The sequence below is a fragment of the Macrobrachium nipponense genome, chromosome 25, assembly GCF_015104395.2.
Source record: "Macrobrachium nipponense isolate FS-2020 chromosome 25, ASM1510439v2, whole genome shotgun sequence".
Classification (NCBI taxonomy): Eukaryota; Metazoa; Arthropoda; class Malacostraca; order Decapoda; family Palaemonidae; genus Macrobrachium; species Macrobrachium nipponense.
The window spans coordinates 68,470,802-68,493,260 of record NC_087214.1 but is presented as its reverse complement, the minus strand read 5'-3'; the positions used below and the strand labels follow the sequence as shown (position 1 = coordinate 68,493,260).

The window sequence follows — 22,459 nt, the reverse complement described above, 5'->3', positions numbered from 1 at the left end:
AATAAAATATTAGACATAATATGCATATAATATTCGTAAATAATAGTGATCACGTGATATATACTGATACAGTTTTTCACTTCATCTCATTAAGATACATATGCTACAGAAAATACTAATGTACTCTGATAATTGCATAGAATGAAGATTAACATGATAAAAATCATATTTTAACTGATAAAAATTTCATATATGAATTGATAAAAATTATTAATGTTTATGCTAACTGTTATATATCTGATTCATTAATCCATATACTAACTCATATATAACTGCAGATATTGGTAAGATAAAAGGTAACAGATTGATTATAGGCTACCTGATTTATTTATACATATGTATATGGATTCATATAATTATGATTAATATATGTGCACTTTAAATAGATTCCTATTGCGTACACGCAAAGATATATTTCGATTCTGTTATTTATGATCATTTATATATAGATTCCTATTGCGTACACGCAAAGATATATTTCGACTCTGTTATTTATGATCATTTATATATAGGATACATAATACTTTATATATATAGGATACATGACCGAGGTTATACTACTTCACATTTAACTAGCGTTCGAACAACTTTTCGTCCATTACACAGTTCCAGACAACCACCTATAGCCAAATGAAATGGCCAATTTCAATTGGTTAAAACAAGGGGAAAATTGTCTGGCGGGGTCCAACGTTCTATTTCGGCCTCATACTTGTTCTCTGCATCCTAAGCCACATGATTACGTTTGCGATGAATAAAATCATCCCCAGCACGAGTCCTTCGCCAGCAAAGTAGAGTTGAATATCCTTCGGGTCGTAATTGTCGGAAGTATGTCCCTTTTGTAGTCTATTTCCGACAGCCACCGGAGCATTCCATATTAAAACGAGATTAACGACGGGATACGGTGTCGGTCGAAGAAGTCCATGATGGTGCTTATTCCAGTTACATTGTAGGCGGTTGTTACTCGACTGCCGTCGTCCGCAGCAACGAACGATTTTTTTGAAGTTGCGATGTGGAACTCTCGTACTGCAGGATACTGTAACCAGGTTCCATTAATCAGCCTGCAAGTGAAATTATACTTGTCACAAGGGCAAAGTAAATTCAGACGACATCCAAATACAGGGGAGGGGAGAGAGCCATTTAGACCAGACTTAACCCACATGAATTCGCTGATATTTTGGAATTCAAAAGAGTCAGCTGTACAAACTTTTTTTATCCATGGCATTAACAATGAGTGAACCTATCCAGGTCTATGATGACTTGTACAAATATCCACAATTATAAAAAATAAATAGATATCATTACGAATCTCAAAGAAAATTCGATATTACTGGTAATAAGTTACTAGACAAAGAAGTGGAAAACAGAGCTATTTGTAAGATTGCCAGGCAACATAAGAGTCAAAGAGTATATTAATCATGATTCTGTATTTCTTTATGCTAACTGAAATGAAGTTGTGATAAAATCTGATCCTATGTGCCCCTAACAAAAGTTTCATATTCAATTTTTCTCGCGCACATCCTCTGAGGTTAATTTTAAAAACTTTATTAATAGGCTAGAGATGCAACGAAAGAACCCACTATGTAACTAATTTCTATATAAACTTGGGTTTTTTTTTCAAGAAAATGTAACATTTTCCCATGAATGTGATTTTACTTGAATTGTGATAGACTAATGTTGCAAGTAAATATTTCATATCCATGACTTGATACTTCTAAATGTCCGTTTACCCATGTCATAAGCTAAATTATTGACTCTAATTGTCTATGAGGTTCAGAAAAAATTAATTCATTTTGTTGTTATAGAAATTCTATTTGCTTATTTTGTTTATTGATTTTAAAACGATTGCGAGTTGCATTACACACACGGATAAGAATAGGTTATGTGGTATGTCATGTGACCTATGAACCACATGTGAAGTTCATGAGCTAAGCATTCCTCTCTCCAGTCAACCTGCTTCGCAAGCGGAGACGGCACACACAGATGAAGCCTGTGTAAGCAGATTATTGAGGTTAAAAGGAACAAATGCTGATACGGCAATGATGACGTCGTCACTTGGCAGGAGATTGCTCTCAGCCAGCTAAGAGTTACGTTACTTGCTGTAATAAATACGACTTTAGGATAAATTTTTTTATTTTTTTTTTTTTTTTAATACTCGACCCACACGAGAAGAATGTCTGAAAAAAAAACAGTACCAAAATTGAACAATATATTAGTTTCATGTTGGAAATCTGCATGAATGTAATTATGTTAAATTAAATATTCCTTATTCAAACTAATGAAAAAGGTTTTCCCATAAAAACAAATTCTAGATATATTGATTAGCCCTGTATAAGATTCATATAGGATTATTCCATAGATAACATTTTCACTTCTAGACTTCCTGACTTTAAAATCTCTTTTATTTTATTTTATTTATTTATTTATTTATTATTATTTTTTTTTTCAATGACTACGAATATAAATCACCGGGACAGACAATATGTCAGTAGGTTTGATATTTGTTTGAACTTTTAGCTTATTTGTCATTACTAAAGAGTTAAGTTAGAGTTCAAATCTTTACGCATATATATTTTGGATATTTATTTAACCTATGGTTTACGTTTTTGCTTATTGATTTTTATTGTGATTCCTTTTTTGTTATAATTTGTAACCCTTCTGACTTCTTACGGAGTGTATTATATCGACTCCACTTGTATCCATATTTATTTTATTTTTTATACTTATTTATTTATATATTTTTTTATATATATTTGATAAATTAATTGTTGGCTTGTATATGTGGAAAAGTGTTCTAGCGGCGTACCGTATAAGGCTACTTGCGGCATCAATTCTATAGATACAAGATATAAATGATAAAGGCATTTAAAACCGCGAGAACCGCTATAATCCAGTTAGGATCCAGTATCACGAGTTGTAACTCGTAAGACATGACACTTTTTTATTTATCTCTTATTCTACCAAGCCGATTGACTCTGGGAGATAAAATATATTATTGGTTTTCTTAATGGATAGGAATTCACACAACATGTTAAGGAGATTATTATTGATTTACACCACCCGAGTCACAGATTATTATGTGTTGAATTCCATGTTTACTGATTTAGCACTCATAAATATTCCTAACGCACTCAATTGCGGTGTTTGTTTTTAGTACTATTAATTCTATATAACGTGTCAAGGAACTATTAACACTAAGAAGTGTTTATTCCCTCTGTCAGACTCGGTAATTCTGTTAATGAATTCTACGTATATTATTTCAAGGTATTGATTTGGCACAGGATAGGCCCCTAAACTGACAGGTGTCTTAGTGTATCCCTTGTTTTCATGACACGTGTTACAATTAGTTATGTGCTTTTTATATCTGTAAGCATCGTAGGCCAGTAAAACAGTGATTTGGCTTTTTGTGACATAATAGGGAACCCTGGATGACGGAATGCAACCAGTTTATGACGATTGGTATGAAAGAGATTATTACTACTACCCGGTCGTTAGTCACCTGCTGTGTTCTTCGGGTTTTCCTCGTCACGGACCTACATATAATATTACATTTGATTACATTATTCTGATACACATACTTTAAATATACTTTTGCTTTAGGGTTTCTGCTCGAAGTGTTTATTGTTTTTGCTTAGTCGCTGACCCTGTTTTCGTTCGAAGTGTTTATTGTTTGCTTATTGCTGCTGACTCTGTTTCCGTTCGAAGTGTTTATTGTTTTGGTTATGTCTGTTGACTCTTGCTTTGTTCAGTTTGTAACAGTTCTGCGCTCCAACCCAGATATTCAATGCTCGCGATCTCTTGGGTTAATGAATTTTCTTGTTTAGATACGGTTTTAACAATAGGCATGGACGTTTCTATATCTTTTAGTCTAATTAATGGTTCCTTGCAGTATGGTGTGGGATTGCGGGATAATGCGTCAGCTATGATAATTGCTTTCCCAGGTAGATATCTTATCTTGGCTCCAAAGACCTGAATGATCATTTGTCACCGAGTTCCTTTTGGACTGTGATTAAAGCCTTTGAAAAACTCGGTAAAGGACTCATGTTCAGTAAGGACTTTATCAGGATAGCCATAGATTATGAACTTAAAATGTACTAGTGAGTTAAAGATACCTAGCCTTTCCTTGCCTATTACTGCATATTTACTTTCAGAGGGCTTTAGTTTACGTGAATAAAAAGCTATAGGAAAGAACTGTTTATCATATTACTGAAGTATTACCCCTCTTACCCCTTGGTCTGAGGCGTCTGTTGCAATAAAAAAAAATTCCTTATTTAAATCAGGGATTTTTAAGTTAGGTGAGCTGCACTTATTCTGGCTTTTAAAAGATATCTGGAACGCCTGGTTGATGCTTTTTAGTTTTTAGAAGACCATAATAAATCTACGCTCTTCTTCGTAAGATCTGTTAAAGGAGCTGTCATGATTGAAGAGTTACATATTTACATACGATTGTAATACCCACTACAGCGCAAAAGTGCCGTATCCCCCTTTTACGTTAATAGGTACCGGAAAGTTATGAGTAGCCGACACCTTACCATGGACTACTGTAAGACCTTGACTAGACACATAAAACCTAGATAAACATGTTCGGTTTTTTAAAAACTCACATTTAGATATTTTACTCTGAGATTATTTGTCTTTGTCTCTGTAGCACTAGCTCTAGTTTATGTGAATGTACTTCTAAGGTATTAGAAAAGATTACAAGATCATCCATATAGGCATGTAGGTTATCCCCTAAAAGTCTCCAAACACTATATTGTAATTGGGGCGCAACGTAAGCCGGAGGCATACGTAAAAATTGATAATGTCCCCTGAGTGTGCTGAAAATGGAGTATGAGGTACAATCACTTAGGTAATGGTATCTGGTAAAAGCTTTTAAGTAAGTCCAAGCTGGTGAAAAATTCTAACCTAACAGAGATAAGATGTCGTCGGTACATGGCACTGGAAACTATCGGGAGTCGTTTCCTTGTTTAAGCGACAGAATCTACGCAGATACGCCAAGTCCGATCTTTTATGGCATGAAGTTTGAGGGAAAAATTATATGGGCTTATTTGATTTCCTAATGACTCCTATTACTAACATTTTTCAACTTCGTCGTTTATCACTATTTTGAAATTTCCTTGAGAGTCTATACGAAGGTACGTATATAGCTTTATGTTTGTCCTTAGACCGTATTTTGTGTTAAATTACATCCGTTTTTTTCCCCAGAGATCACTCGCTAATGGAGAAACTTCCTGGTATTCAGATAAAAGATAAAAAAAAGTTTCTGCTGAATCACCTCTGCTTGAATGACTTTACGGATATTACTTTAGATAGAGTATAAGGGAGATTCATCTACGACTGATTGGGCGTGATTAAAAATTAGCAACAATAAAAAATGCGATGTTTATAACTTCCATATCCACGATACGTATACGTTTGTGGATCACTAGATTTAACTTGTTGCTGCTAGTCAACCGTGTCTAGGGCTTTGTTCGCGGAAATCGTTATATTTCAGTGTCGGGAAGGATTAAAATTTCATTTCCCAGCAAAGTCTTTTTACACGCACTAAGACATTCGACGGTGCATGCTTCTCGAGATTTTGCGTGCAAACTGCGACTGCGGTTTGTGGGAGAATTCTGTTGGGTCATTTGAACAATGTTACGATTTATGAGACAAATGTATAGTTCCTCTATATAAGTTATTATTTGCTTAACTGTCTCTTTTTGTTCAACGGATTTTAATATGTTTGAAGGTTTATAGAATTTTCCTTTGATAAACACGCCTTATTTTGCAGGAGGTGATATCTTACAATTACACTAGATACAGATCAATGTTTTTTATAACTATAGAGGTATCTGTAAGCGCTCGCTTATCCGGACTTCTCATTAGGGAAGTTCGAACAACAGACGGTGAGTCCGTAAATACAGGATATTACGTGTACTAAAGAAATAAAACAAGATATTCTAATTTTTACGGCGCGTACAGTTGGGCTTAATCCACCACTACTTATAATAACTTATTGTATTAAAATTACTAGAACCTGCTCTGATTACTTGATACGGTCGTGTGATTCATAGGAAAAATCCTTTTTAATTCAAAAAGATATTGGCATGTAAGATCCAACATCGCTTTTCCCCACTCTGCTGAAGTCGCTTAAATGGAATGTGCTTTGCTTGCTACACTCGGCAGATTTAACTGACCTTGACCTCTTGACTGGATGACACAATACCCAAGTGCTTAAGCACGATTTGTTTGTTTCTGAAAGGGCTACTGTTTACCTATTTCTTTTTGTAATAATTAGGATCCTTCTCTTTATTACCATCGGCAACGTATTGTATGTTTTTAGCATTATGTTGCTGCTAGTTATGTATAAAACAACGAACATGTGAATGACGAACTATAAGGAATTGAGCGATTACTATTAAGACAAGTTATCTCTCCTGCATTCAATATTAACTGTTTGTAATTGCTGTTGTTTACTTCATTCTTTGCTAAAATTTGAAATAGTGAGGGATCCTGGTCAGCGCATTTAGCCTAATGAAAGTTTTTTACAGACATGTTATTCCTTGCAATCCAGCCATATTTTTAAAGTTAAGTTGAGTCATTGAGGTTCGATATTTTATGCTTATAACTCAAAAAACTCAAGGCTAAAACTGTGATCGGGACTTGCAAAGGAGCATTTATTGTCATGACCTGAAATAGTGTTACCTCTAATTTATCTAGATTTGTACGGGTGTTCCACTTGTTTTTCTGTGTTTTCTAATCACTACGGTGCCTAACGAGCCTGTCCATGCATCTGTATAAATACAGACGTCCACTGCGTAAACGCATATTCACTGTTTAATATGATTTGTTACGTAAGGGATTAATTATCACCCAAAATGATAAAATTAACATAGTATATGATTATGGTATTTCAGTAGAACTTCTGGAAACAGACTCTCAAAAGATAAAAACTCGCAGTAGCGATATCTCAATGATGTAGATAATTTCTGTAAAAAAGTAAGATTAAGAATGTCTCGTAACTTCAGCCACAGGAATAACGAAATTCGACCTGCAAAGGAAACACTCAAAGTTACTCCAAATGAATAAAAAATTGTACTTAGCTTGCTTTTGTGGGAAGTCATGGTGTTCCGATAACGATGTGCCCTTGGCCCTCCTCTTTAGCGGATGACCTGGTTTGGCTTGAGTTTTCCCCGTGCGCGTTGTTTCGATGATTCGATCCCTTGAAGATCCGATGCTACAGACGCGTTCTGTTTGTTTCTTGAAGTGCCGGAAACGCTCACTAACGATGTTTTCTTGAATGATTCTAATGAGAGACGAAGCTTGCGTTGCCGTAGGAAAAGGACACATCGGTTTTGTTTCTTGAAGTTATTCACTAAACAATGATACTAAGTTGCTTGAAGAATCTCTTGCCTTTCGTCGTCGTTGACTTCTGATATACATGATTTATTATTCTGGTTTTTCTTCGGAGAAGTTGTAGAGTTCTTCTGTGACGCTGCCACCACTTTTAGGGCTGTTGCCTAGTATAATAAGGCGCCCTATGAGGTAATGTTAGACTTGCGATAATCTTACGCTAAGTCGGTTGGTATTGCACTTCCATATTCAATGGAGTGTCTTGGGGTTTGTAGATCACTTACGAAGTCGGTATTATCTTCTTTGGTTATGAAGACGATGTGTTAAACTCATGATGATTCGGTGATGAGGTTAGGATCTAGTAGAAACCACGAAGTACAAAAAATACTTATATTCTGTGAATTTACATGGTGAAGATCAGGTATGATTGTACAAGTCTTCTAATGACGATAGCTTGATCGCTTCTGCCAATGGTTATGGCTAATTCTATTCTCTCTACATGATAAAGCTTAGGTAAAGAGATACAGGTCTTCTAATGACGATAGCTAACTCTGTTCTGCCCTGTCTACCATCTCGGTTACCAGTCATAAAGGAACAGACAGTAGCTCGAACATATGAACATACAATCAGATGACATAGTTACATACGAACATACAATCAAAATGAGACACGCTACAGATCACGTAGGTCGCTTGAGCTATAGGTCACGGTGTTTGTCTCAAGCAGGAAGCTTGGACTAAAGTTTATAAACAATTGAATGACTACAGGTGACGGCATGTTATCTTAGCCTACATACTTATTGTATACGTCATCTTTAGCGTCTCTAGTCTGATCACATTCCTGCAAGCAATCTGGTTGACCTCTTTAGTTTTAGTCTTTTATATATATGGAATAACATTCCATATTTTTATTATGTAAACACTTACATATATATATATATATATATATATATATATATATATATATATATATATATATATATATATATATATATATATATATATATATATATATTATATATATATATATATATATATATATATATATATATATATATAACTTGATCAGGAAGTATATAAAACGTGATGCTATGTATAAATAAAGTTTTTTTTTACCACGAAGGAAAAAAATGAAAAAGCGAGTTAGCCGAGTACTTTCGGTCCTATTCGGACCCTAACACGTTTCTTGACCCATGGTCACATCATCAGGACATCTATATAAAAAGGAACATCCGAGCACATAATTAAAAGAAACATATATAAAGCATAAGAAAACTTAAAATGGAAACTAAGTTAAACTTAAATACTGAATCACACTTAAATACATTTACACATTAAAAACCAAGAAAGCTTAAAATGATCCTTAAAAAACTCAATAAAAGAAAAAGTAAATGTAAAAACGAACTTAAAATGAAGAGGAAGGTACAACACAGAAAACAAGTAGTATTCAGACCACATTGGTATGATAAACTATAATTTCCAGTCATGTAAATGTTATAACACTTAACAGATCAAATTATTTTAAACAAATGATCCAAAGACAAATATAAGTAATATCACTAGCAGAACAGAATAAAAGAAACTTAACAAAGGAGTAAAAATGAATTGAGCAGGCAAAAAGTGATGTGTAGCCAAATATAAAGACAAAGAGAAGGCAAAAAGCAATGGATATATTTAGGAATATAGGTGTCCAAAGATCTATTTACTTTTTGTTTATTTCAGGAAGTTAGGTGCATCTCAAGTGCAGGCAGTAAATGAATACCAGCTGTCAGTAGCAGACACTGTGCATTAATGTGCAAGATGATGAACCAACCAAAACTGTTTTCATTTCTTGGACACATCAGGTGAGTAATTACTGTTTCATGTTAATAGCATTGAAGAGTATCAGCTAACACTGTTAGGAACCTGCATCAATATGCTTTCATTTGGCTTCAGAGGATATCTTGGGAGAGGCTATTAAGGGCACACTTTATGAACCTGAAAGTACGAGATTTGATAGAACTGACTGGCCTGATCATTTTGTGTATTTGAGCTTCCATAGCAGCATTACCGAAATCACTTTTTCTTCGGTGTGCTCTCCAGGGTTTACAGGTATGTCTCAGAGGAGGGACAATGCACTCCCCAGTGCTAGTGTGTATGAAGCTAAGAGCTGTGCTGTATATGAAATTGTTCCGATACTTATACAAACCCTCGGTCCTTTAACAATAGGAAGGTAATCAGCGCCAAGCTGGACCGGTCGTAAGCTTAGAACAAGGGGTTCGATAGTTAACTGCTTGTCTGGTAGTCAGGAGTCCCGCCCGACAGAGAGGTAAAGATCCACTTTGCTTTTGGCCGCCGATGGAGACAGACGTGTTGTTCGCCGCTCTGCCCGCTGCATGTATGCTTAGCTTCTTCGATAGAAGGAATTTTTCTCTACTTTTTCTTACCGAGTGCTTGTGTTGGAAGACTGTAAGTACTTTGTATTGTTTTGAATTTTATGATTGCTCGCGAATCATTGTGATTAGTGATGGATTCCCGCGAGCCTGAGAGACCATCCCGCCCTCCCATCAGCCGCAGATTGTGCCCTGGTGTGGAGGGCCTCAAATGTGGTGCTTTTCGGTCTCTTGTAGAGGTAGATCCTCATAATTTATGTACCCGGTGTAGAGGGCGGGAATGCTCTCGCACCGATCCATGTGATATTTGTGTGTTGTGGTTGGAGGAGCAGTGAGGGCGATACGAGGGGAGAAAGAAGGCACGTAAGCCGGCCAAGGAGTCGTCGGAAAGCTCTCCAGCGACTCCCTTGGTTATGGACAAGTCTTCCTCTTTCCTCCCTCCGTCTCAGCTCCCACGTATGGCTCCTTCCCCTTCGGGGGGTGTGTCGCGTTCCTTCTCCTCCCTCGATCAGTTGAGCATGGAGGAAGGAGCGCGATACCCCGACATTCAGTTGTACTCGGGGTCTTCTGTTCGCTCGGGGTGGGACCTGTTCCCCCCCGGACGAGGAGGACCCCCCCCCTACTAACCCGACCTTTCCTTCCTCAGGTGCTCCTGCTGTGGGGGACGATCTCGGCTAGGTCTGGTACTCGCTGGGCCTCCAGGGGACAACGAGCGTTCGGGGGCTGCTCTACCACCTCACGCAGAGTTCCAGGCTGGTAACTCATGGTCCCGAGATGTCGACAACTACCACTGTGTCGATGCCAGTGTATGCTGCGCCTCCCCATCTTGTGTACACGCAGCACATGGCCATGTGACCCCGATAGCTGCGGTGCAGGCTCCGCTTGTGGTTCCGCAGAGGAGGGAGGTTACCCCGCCGCCTGGTTTTGTCGCTCTTGCCCCAGCCCCCGATTTTCGCTGTCCCAAGAGCTCCCCACTCGACCTACCGCCAGTGCCCAGGGTGTTGCTGTCTCCTGTACCGCCGCCTGTTCCTGTGCCTGCCGCTCCCATACCAGTTCCTGCTGTTGTTGTTCCTGCCCGTGGTGTTGCTGCCCCCACCCCAGGTCCTTCCGGACAGGTGCAGCCGGGCCCTGTTGTTTCGGTAACTTCTCCAACTCCGTCCTGGATGGAGGACCTGACGGTGGTCCTGAGGAAGCTGACGAAGAAGAGGAAGAGGAAGGTGTCATCATCGTCTTCGTCGTCGTCTGCAGCCGCCTCTTCCCCTTCAACTTTCAAGGCCCCACAGCCGAGGAAGAAGAAGGCAGCCCCCTCCCCCCCCTAAGAAGGCTCGCTCTGAGACTTCTAAGGGCCCGTCCCACTCTGGTGGGATGGTTGGGTCTTCCGCTGGTCCTCCTGTTCCTTCGGGAACGGGGCCCGTCTCTCCTTCCGCAAGGAAGAAGAAGACAGGGACCAGAGGAGTTCCGGCTAACACCGGTACCTCCTCGCCTGGCACCAGGGGTTCTGCCTCTGTGCCAGGATCCGTCTTGGCCTCTCGTTCGCGAGAGGTACCGAGTGTACGGTCACCTGTGGTTGACCGTGCAGCCAAGACCCAGGCAGGGCTCGGGGCCAGAATCTAGGCACTGAGTGGAAGACTGGAGGGAGTCGCTCAGGTGACTCCTGCCAGGCCAGCGATCGCTCTCGTGGCGATCTGAAGGTACCCAGGGTTGATGCGACGGTCCCAGACCGGCCGCGGGCTGAGGCGAGGAAGAGGTCCTCTCGGTTGCCAGGACCAACTTTGGCTGGTTCAAGCGACGTGGTGCGCTGTGAGGACAGGTCTCGCTCCCACCACGACAGCAGACTCTGCCAGTCCCCTGACCGCCACACTCACCGGGACTGGTCGGATAGGGGGACCAGCAGCAGCTCTTCTGACGCTTGGGACCGTCGCCGCTGTTCTCTGTCCAGCCGATCTCCCCCGGAGAGCTGTGCGACCAGCCCTGCAGCTCGATCGCCACTGCTGGTTGGCAGTCGCCTGCAACCCCCCCAGCACACCGGTTCTGCCGGTGGGCAGAGAGGGGGCGTTAGGTCTTCCTTTCCGGTCTCTTCAACTTCCTCGGGCTACACCGGGAAGAGCGAGGTGATCAGGAACGATCGCGAGGAGTGCGCTTCTCGCGATCCCTACACGAGGGGACTACGAACCTGGCACGGTCCTAGGACCGACCAGATCGTGCACCCAAGTGGTTAGAGGAGACCATGAGGGGTCTGTGGTAGTTCCTCATGTGGAGGGAGGAGGAGCTCGGGAGGTGTCCTCTTTGGATGGGTTTGACGGCCCATCTCCGCAGGACGCAGTCACTCCCGAGATCCAGAGGTCTTTTGCAGAAGTAATTGTGCTGATTCGTCAGCACAATGACCTCGGGGAAGGGTCGCTGCTCCCACCTTATGAGCCTACGTCTAGGCTGGAGTCGTTCTGGGGCCCCAAGAGGGAACCCAGGACGACAGTGGGTCTGCTGCGATCAGCCTTGGCCGACAGTTTGTTGAGCCAGGTGGACTCTCTCGTCTCCGGACAGGAAGGATCACTTCGGTCCGGCAGGTCGTCCAAGCTCCTTCCCCCACCTCTACCACGACAGAGGTGCTTCTATGCGCCTTCGGAGGACCCCCTGCCGCCCAAGCATTTTAACCCGGAGCTAGCTAGGCTAACTCAAGGGGTGTCTCTTCAGCACCTGCTGTCAGAGAACCTTTGGTTCTCGCAGCAAGAGGCACTGGCCTTGGAATCAACTGCCATGGCAGCGTTCCAAGCAGTCTCTTGGTTAGACATGTGGTCCCTCACAGTGTCTAAGGTCGTGACCTCCTCAGGAAACATCACTCTTGAAGGAGACCCGGCTTTTGGGAGACTGTGCCAGTCTGGTGGTAGGGCGATTTCCTACCTGGCCCACCAGATGGCCAACCTGTGGGCCAACCTGGTTTTGAGGCGTAGGGATGCAGTCCTCACCCGAGAGACCAGGTCGGCAGGGCGCGAGGCGGCTTTGGGCCTCTGCAACGGACCAGTGCTGAGTTCCCCCCGCCTTTCTCTACCCGAGAGAGATGGTGGACGCTGCGGTGGAGCAACGGTGCACTGACGACAGTGACCGTCCACCAGGCAGTCTCGAAGGCAGTTGGGCAGCCACGAGCCACTGCGGCTAAGCCCAAGAGCTTAGCTGGCGCTTCCTCTTCAACCAAGACGACCTCCTCGTCGAAGTCGAGAGGAAAGACTCAGCCTTCGACTTCTTCGCTAAGGAGCGACCGTAACCAGCCCTCCTTCTCTCGAGGAGGAACCGGGAAGAAGTCGAAGAGAGGGAAACGCTAGGGACGGTGTTCTCCCTCACCTGCTGCCGGAAGTGGGGGGTGCCTGGCGAGCCATTGGGCAACTTGGCAGCGCTAAGGAGCCGAGACCTGGATAGTGGATGTCCTTCGGGAGGGGTATCTACTACCCTTCGAGTCACGGCCACCCCTAACCTCCAACCCTGTCCATCTACAGACATACGTTCCTGGTTCTGCCAGGGACGTAGCGCTTTGGCAGGAAGTAGAAGCCATGCTGAGCAAAGGAGCTGTGGAAATCATATGGGATCAGTCGCCGGGATTCTACAGTCGACTCTTCCTAGTGGAGAAGTCCTCGGGGGACTGGTGCCCGGTGATAGATATCTCTCCCTTGAACCGATTCGTTCGCCAGACTCGGTTCACGATGGAAACGACACGCTCAGTGCTTGAGTCCATCAGGGAGAACGACTTCATGCTTTCGGTGGACCTGAAGGATGCGTATTTCCAGATACCCATCCACCAGTCCTCCAGGAAGTACCTCCATATCATCCTCGACGGGACGATGTACCAGTCAGGGCACTTTGTTTCGGTCTCTCAACCGCCCCACAGGTGTTCACGCGAGTGTTCACTCTGGTGTCGGCTTGGGCCCATTCGGTAGGGATACGTCTTCTGAGGTATCTCGACGATTGGTTGGTCCTGGCGAGCTCCCACTCGCAGTTGCTACAGGACAGGGATCGACTCCTCGAGTTCTGCCGTGATCTCGGGATCATGGTAAACTTCGAGAAGTCAGATCTCGAGCCCAAGCAGAGGATGAAGTACCTGGGCATGCTGATTAGCAGGGCGAGTTTCCCTCGCGGACTCGTGGATCAGCAGGTTCAGGGAGGCAGCCAGACAGTTCCTGTCTCTACGGGAACAGCCAGCTCAACAATGGCAGGTCGTGATCGGTCACCTGTCGTCTCTCGAGAAGCTAGTCCCTCACAGGCATCTTCACCTGCAGTCTCTTCAATGGAGGCTAAAATAGAGTTGGTCACAGGCAAGAGATCCACCTTACTTTCCGGTGTCTTTCATGGAGGAGGGAGGCAGGACCTAGCTTGGTGGCTGGACGACAGGAACCTCATGAGAGGAGTGCCTCTTCGCACTCTCTCCGAAGATATTGCTGTTCTCAGACGCGTCGACCGAGGGATGGGCGCACACCTGGAGGAGTTGCTGGCTGCGGGTGTGTGGGATCATCACGACAAGCACCTTCACATCAACGTCCTGGAGCTCAAGGCAGCATTTCTTGCTCTCCAAGAGTTCCAGGAATGTCTGATGGGACACTCAGTGGTGTTGATGAGCGACAACACCACAGTAGTGGCTTATGTCAACAAGCAGGGGGCCTAGTGTCCCTTCCGCTACACCGGTTGATGCTGCAGGTGCATGAGTGGGCCGTGGCTCACTCAGTAGGGCTGTCGGCTCTCTACATTCCAGGGAAGAACAACGTAGTGGCAGACAAGCTCAACCGTCAGGATCAGGTGATAGGGACCGAGTGGTCCCTTCACCCAGACGTGGCAGAAAGGCTCTTCAACCTGTGGGGGGGTCCAGTTGTGGATCTGTTCACCACTCGGCACAACAGAAAACTCCAGGTTTTCTACTCAGTTGTGCCGAACCCATGGGCAGCTGCAGAGGACGCTCTTCAACATCTGTGGGACAACCTCTTCGTATATGCCTTTCCCCCATTCTGTCTGATTCATAAGGTGATCAGCAGGGTGCTGGTCACCACGAATCTTCGGATGATTTTGGTGGCACCCAAATGGCCCCAGGCCGTTTGGTACCTGGACCTACTGGCTCTGCTTGCCGAAGCACCGAGAGAGCTTCCCCCCTGGCACAACCTCCTGTGCCAACCACACATGGAACGGTACCACCACTCCATTCGATCCCCGTCTCTTCACGGCTGGCTGTTATCCACCATCTCTTGGGAGCGAGAGGCTTTTCTCGCTGAGCAGCAACAGAGATGGCTGATACCTCAGACTGTCCTCTGCAGCTGTGTACCAGGGGAAGTGGGCCGTCTTCTGTGGTTGGTGTCCTCTCAGAGCCACTCTTCAGCAGGTAGCGGATTTCCTCCTTTTCCTACGCCGAGAGAGGCTCCTCTCCGTCTCCGCAGTTAAAGGATACAGAGCCACCTTGGCTCTAGTCCTCAAACTGCGGGGAGTGTATATCTCCTCCTTCGAAATCTCCCTCCTTATGAAGAGCTTCGAGAGGTCTTGCCCACCTAGGGATCTCAGGCCCCCGGGGTGGGATGTGACTCTCGTCCTTAGGAGTTTGACTCGCAGACCCTTTGAGCCACTCTGAGAGTCATCAGACAGGGATCTGACCCTTAAGACCCTCTTCCTGCTGGCCCTAGCATCGGCGAAGAGAGTAGGGGAACTTCATGGTCTTTCCTTTGATGTTAAGCATTTGAGGGGATGGGGATCTGTGACGCTCGATTTCGTCCCAGATTTCATAGCGAAGACTCAGAACCCTTTGGTCCCTGACGATCGGTTCAAGTTATTCACGATCCCCTCCCTGAAGGACTTCACCGATAACGATGTGGATGAGATGCTGCTTTGTCCTGTGAGAGTGCTAGGGCGCTAACTGAAGAGAACTCGCCACCTCAGGCCTGAGTGTCGACGCCTCTTCGTTAGCACTGGGGTTACCAAGAAAGAGGTATCCAAGAACACTCTTTCTTTCTTTCTGGCTTTGTGAGGTGATCAGGAGGGCATACGACGTAGATGGTAGTGACGACACCCGTACCCTTCGTCTGAGAGCCCACGAAGTCAGAGGTATTGGCCCTTCCCTTGCGTTCCGCAAGAACTTCTCCGTGGTGCAGGTTTTGAAGGCAGGGGTTTGGGTCAACCAGACCACCTTTACCTCCTTCTACCTTCGGGATATTGCCCACAGGTCCTTGGACACCTTTTCCTTGGGACCCGTGGTGGCTGCTCAGCAGGTGGTGTAGCTTACCCATCTCCCGAGCGGACAGAACAGCATCACATCCTTGTGTGACTGCATGAATGGATGAATGAAAGAGAGTGTGACTGGCTTCTCTTCCTCCTCTTTTCTCTCCTTTACCTGTGGGCAGAGGGCCACGGTCATCACTACACTGGACAGGAGGCAGATGCAGGTAAGCTATGCAACCGAGCACCAGCCTATCCCTTTCAGTAGGGATGGGAGCAGTTATCCACCATTCCCCTTACAAGGGGTGGGGGGGAGTGGATGCCAACAAGAGACAAACCCATGACTTTATATTGCCTCTTGCAATAGGAACTAGTTCCTGCTTGTTATTTATAAGTGGGACGCTTGCCTCCCTCTTATGGATTTGGTCCAGAGGTCTGGCCACTGATCCTGCGGTGCACACCCCGATCAGCTGGGCAGAGGCTAGGATCCCTCCCTCTGCTCTTACGACCAGGGAGGGAACCAAGGTCGGACGAACACCAGTCTGTTCATAAGACTCAGATTCCACAGGTGTTACCCCGTGAGCGGCAGAAACGAAAATTGACGGTAGAAGGCTAGCAGTAGCCAGGGTTCCCGGATGTGGGCGGGTCTTGTATCACCTATACTTAAGATAACAACGCCGCTGGTGCCAACAATTTGAATTTCGACTGCCACAAGGTAAGAAGCTATAAGCTATGTAACTGTTCGGTAAGTCACTTATGTGAAAATAAAAAATTGCAGCCTTCTAGCCATAGAAGTTTTAAAAAGTTAGCCATAATTGTGCATCTCCTCTTCAGAAGCATCCCTTTCGAGGGAATAAAGCTAAGTGGCAACGACCCAGGACTAATTTGCGTCCACAGTACAAGTCCTCAAAGAAACCTCCCCCAAACCTTCGGACAAGTGAGAAGCCGTTCCTTCACGTGCAAGTAGGGGCAAGACTCCATCTTTTTTGGGAAGAATGGAGTCGAAGAGGTGCAGAGCAATGGGTAGTGCAAGTTCTTTGAGAGGGATACTCGATTCCTTTTATTCTAGATCCTCCTCTCTCCGATACACCAATCAGCTTAACAGCATATTCTCCAGGATCAGAGAGAGCTTTGGCTTCAGCAGCAGAGGTCAATGCACTCATCAAGAAGGGAGCAGTAGAGGAAGTCCTCGACAGTTTTCAGGGATTCTACAACAGACTCTTTGTAGTTCCCAAAGCCTCGGGAGGTTGGAGGCCAGTGCTATATGTAAGCGCATTGAACCTTTATGTGCTGAAGACAAAGTTCAATATGGAAACAAATCGTTCTGTGATGTCGGCACTTCGCCCAGACGATTGGATGGTGTCCCTGGACATGCAAGATGCCTACTTTCATATGCCGATTCACCAGAGTTCAAAGAAGTTCCTGAGATTTGTGTTCGAAGGGAGGACGTATCAATTCAGAGCCCTTTGTTTCGGCCTTTCGACGGCCCCTCAAGTGTTTACTCGTGTTCTTGCTCCATTGGGGAAATGGCTGCATATGTTGGGCATAAATGCAGCATTTCACCTGGACGACTGGCTTCTCAGATCAAGTTCGAGGACACAGTGCGTGAAGGATTTACGGAAGACACTGTCATTAGCGAGTCAATTGGGAATTCTCATCAACCTGGAGAAGTCTCAATTAGTGCCTTCCCAGAAGATCCCCTATTTGGGGATGATTCTGGACTCTCAGACTTTTCGGGTTTTTCTGTCCCCGAAAAGAATAGAATCTTGCCTCAAAAAAGTGAGCCAATTCCTGAACAGTCAGTCCTCCTCTGCCTTGGAATGGATGAGTCTCCTAGGGATGTTATCATCAGTAGAGACGTTTGTAAAGTTGGGTCGTCTTCACATGAGATCTCTTCAGTTTTTTCTCAAAGCGAGTTGGTGTCGGAAGTCTCAACCAGACACGTATTCGTTCCCAGTGTCGAAAGAGATCAAGAACGACTTGAGATGGTGGATGTCGAGGGAAAGATTGCAAGAGGGTCTTTCTCTGACATTACGGAACCCAGACCTAGAGTTATACTCTGACGCATCGGACAGAGGTTGGGGAGCTCTCCTAGGGAACAAAAAGATCTCAGAATTATGGTCAGAGCAAGAGAGGTTGAATCACATCAACATGAAGGAGTTGAAGGCGATTTGGTTCGGTCTGCAAGCATTCGCTCCTTTGGTCGGGGGAAAGAGAGTGGCAGCATACTCCGACAACACCAAGGCTCTATCATATATAAGGAATCAGGGAGGAACCCATTCATTCTCCCTCAACAAAGTCGCAGAAGATCTCCTTCTCTGGTCTCAAGATCAGGATATTTCCCTCGTTCCAAGGTTTGTACAGGGGAAGTTAAATGTACTGGCGGACGAACTCAGTCGAGTAAACCAAGTTCTTCCCACGGAATGGACATTGCAAGACAAAGTTTGTCAGGAACTTTGGGGAAGACCTTCAGTGGATCTGTTTGCCACGTCGAGGAACAATCGACTTGCGATCTTTTGTTCCCCAGTTCCAGATCCTCTTGCTTGGAAGACCGACGCAATGCTTCAGGATTGGACGGGTCTAGACGTTTACGCCTTTCCCCCATTTGGAATGATCAGAGAGGTGTTGAACAAGTTCCTCTCGCATCAAAATGTGTCAATGACGCTGGTAGCACCATTCTGGCCCAGGAAAGAGTGGTTCCCAGACCTTCTCAAGTTGGTTATAGACCATCCCAGACTTCTTCCTCAGTATCTTCGGCTACTCAAACAGCCCCACTTTGACAGGTATCATCAGAATTTGTCCGCGCTGTCACTGACAGGGTTCAGACTGTCCAGAAGCTCGTCAGAGCTAAAGGGTTTTCTCGTAGAGCGGCAGAGGCTATTGCTAACTGTCGAAGAAGTTCTTCTGCCAAGCTTTACCTTAAAGAAGCTAAGAACTTGTCAGTATCGACAATTAAAGGGTACAGAGCTATGCTGTCCTCAGTGTTTAAGCATAGAGGGCTTGACATCTCCTCTAACCAGGATATTGGAGATTTAATTACATAAATCATTTAATACAGTAAAAGTATCCAAGAAGGATAGTGTGGACTGGAACTTGGACGTAGTTCTAACTTTTCTGATTTCTTCATGATTCGAGCCACTTAGTGAAGCGTCCTTGAGAGATGTAATGAGGAAGACACTTTTTCTCTTCGCATTGGCTACAGCAGGGAGAGTGAGTGAGTTACAAGCCATCCACAAAGAGGTGGGTTTCAAAAATAGTAATGCGGTTTGTTCTTTTGTTAACGAATTTTTAGCAAAGAGCGAATCTCCCTCTAACCCATGGCCTAAATCTTTTGTACTTAAGGGATTATCTAATATAGTGGGTCCGATGGACGAAGAATATTTACTATGTCCTGTCAGAGCTCTGAAATGTTACCTGTCAAGGATACAATCCGTTAGAGGTAATTCCGACCGACTTTGGTGTTCGGTTAAGAATTCTGCAAAACCCCTCTCCAAGAACGCTATTTCGTTCTTTTTGAGAAGTCTGATACTGGAGTCACACTCTCAAGTCCAAGATCAGACTCTGAATGTGCTTAAGGTGAAAGCACATGAAATACGTGCAGTGGCGACATCCTTAAGCTTCAAGCACAATATGTCGCTTTCTTCGATTCTTCAATCTACGTTTTGGAGATCGAGATCTGTGTTTGCCTCATTTTTCCTGAAAGGAAACATAGGGGAACTTTCTTTCCTTTACTGTCTCCTCGCCTTGTTTTAGGTTGTTGAGTCGTGGGCAGACTGGAGGCTCATAGTACCTTGGATAACCTCCAGATCTTATTTATTACTTTTGAGTATGTCATTATTTTTGGTATAGGTGATGGTCTGTTGTTTTTTATCTGGTTTTTTAAGCCCAGGGGAAGGGCATTATCTGTTTTTTAATATTTTGTCAACCAACGGTCTACTCCATGGTTACAAAATCCCACTAAGTAGGAATGACCCTGGCCAATACTGCCACGTCTCCTACGAGTGATGAGAGCGCCAACCAGAGGCAGTATTCTGCAGCTGCTCTCTCACAAGGTAGGGTACTGCAACATTTGCTGTTTAATGTGGTCTTACTGTCATTTTTATGTAGTCCATCTACCCTCCTTCCGGGTATTTTGGATTCAGCTATGTAACTGTTCGGTAAGTCACTTATGTGAAAATGATATTTTTATGATAAAATAAAGTTTCACATATACTTACCGAAAAGTTACATAATCAAAGCCCACCCTCCTCCCCACAGATGGATGTGTCGGCTCAACGAAAATTGACGGTAGAAGGCTAGCAGTACCCAGGGTTCCCGAATGTGGGCGGGTCTTGTATCACCTATACTTAAGATAGCAACGCCGCTGGCGCCAACAATTTGAATATCGACTGCCGCAAGGTAAGAAGCTATAAGCTATGTAACTGTTCGGTAAGTATATGTGAAGCTTTATTTTATCATAAAAATATCATGTTTGTTGATTAGAGGGTGGATGGTCAACCTTATCAGTTTGCTGCGCTCTAACCTCAGAAGTTTTTAAGATCTGAGGGCAGACAAAAAATTGATGAAGGACAAACAAATCTGGCGCAATAGTTTTCTTTCCAGAAAACTAAAAAGACCAAATATACACTTTTTTTATAAGTACTGTATGGTCAACTTGCATACTTATGTATAGTATAATAAATATATAATCATTATTTTGAGAGTCCTGCAGTTAAATGAGAGAAATAATTCTTAACAAATTTAATAGACTTTGTTCATAAATAGTAGTGTTTTGTCCACATAGTTTTTAAAGGGTTTAATTCTATTGTATTTAAGGAAGCAAAGTCTTCAGGGAACCTCAAAAAAGATAACCGATGTATATATATTTTTTTTTTTAGGATGAAGCCTTAGGAAGCAGACTGTTAGACATCATAAAAGCAAATTTCAAGAAAACTTAACACTGGAGGAAGAAGGTCACAGAGATCTGATAAGACTGGTTTTTATGTCATATGAAGGAAATAAATTTTATACATTAAAAAAAAACTGTACGCATTTTATTGTGTTGTACAGGTAAGGCATTTTTCCTCTTTCCAGTATGTATAGTATTCTCTTCTTTGAAGGTGAAAAATGATTTAAAACAAACAAATTATGATATTAGTTAATGTACTCTGCTAAATGTAAACAGGACACATGATACAAGAGGACTGGAATCCATTTGGAATCTTGCCGCTTTGGACTAGTCCCAGTGAAAATTACAGTTCAGTTGCCATCAAGACCAACATGGGGTGTCCCAAAAAGTTCCTGGTTACCGGAAACCTAAGCCTACGTGACAGTTAGTATCAACCAAACAAATGGTTGGTATTTTGAATTAATGAAACATTCGCTTTCAATTACCACGATCAGAGATGTAAAAATCTAGCCACCTGTGTGGGCAAGCCAGCTTCAATGGGTGCCGGTCCCAAGCCTGGATAAATAGGGAGGGTTGGTGTCAGGAAGGGCATCCGACTGTAAAAACCCACGCCAGAACCAATGAAATGAGTCGTGACATTGATGAGAATAGTGCTAGGGCGTACTCCGTAAACGACGCACAGACACATCGCCCTAACTCTGTGACAAGGCGAGGGCTACTGCATCATGAGCGGGTGCAGCTAAAGAAGCGAGCTCTAAATGTGATCAGAATAGGCCAGCTCAATATTGGGTCTATGACAGAAAGAGGAAGAGAGTTGGCGGAGTTGATGAGGATAAAGAGAGTGAATATTTTGTGTGTGCAGGAAACTCAATGGAAGGGTAATAAAGCTAAAGAACTGGGGGATGGCTACAAGCTAAGCTATAGTGGAGCAAATGAGCAGGGTAGGAATAGCGTTGGTGTAGTGTTGTTGGGGGAAATGAAGGCTGCACAGAGTAAGAAAAGAGCTGTTTTTGGAACGAAATGAGTGAGGTAACGCAAGAACTGGAAGAGCAGGAGAGGACTGTAGTGGGGGCAGACTTTAATGGACATGTCGGAAATGAAAAGGATGTAATTGAACGTGTGCATGGAGGACATGGGATTGGGGAGAGAAACCCAGAAGGAGAGAGTATAGTAGACTCTGCCGTGTCCTTTGATATGGCAATAGTGAACACATTCTTCAAAAAGAAGAGGGAGCACTTGATAACATACAGGAGTGCCGGTAGATGCACACAAATAGATTACCTCCTTTGTACAATAATCAAGGCTGTGGAATTAGAATTGTAAAAGTTATCCCAGGTGACCACGTGGCCCCCCAACATAGGCTCCTTTGTATGGATTTAAAGATGAAAAGAGAAAAGAAAACGAAAACGAATGGGGTAAAGAAAATCAAGTGGTATAAATTGTTAGGGAGGGATAATGATAAGAAGAGAGAGTTCAGGAGAAGAGTGCTGGGAGAGGTTGATCTGGGAATTGAAGATGTGGGAGAATGGTGGAGGCATAATGCATCAGTGATTAGAAGACATGGAAAGGAGATACTAGGGGAAACATCTGGAATAGTATGGGAGGAAAAGGAGAGCTGGTGGTGGGGAGAAGAGGTGGGGGAAGTGGTGAAGGGTAAAAGGGAGGCAAAGAAGAGATTTGAAGAGTCACAG

General features: G+C 43.8%; 1 protein-coding gene and 1 long non-coding RNA gene across 11 annotated transcripts in view; both read left to right on the top strand.

Annotated features, from left to right (window-relative positions):
* LOC135199505 (THO complex subunit 2-like) overlaps window positions 1-22,459 on the top strand; it is a 608,436-nt gene that overhangs the window by 343,208 nt on the left and 242,769 nt on the right. The gene's annotated exons all lie outside the window — the stretch shown is intronic.
* LOC135199215 (uncharacterized) lies at window positions 8,937-20,903 on the top strand. The gene is made up of 2 exons (XR_010310980.1): window positions 8,937-9,175; window positions 20,758-20,903. It is a non-coding gene; the product is annotated as an uncharacterized LOC135199215 (long non-coding RNA).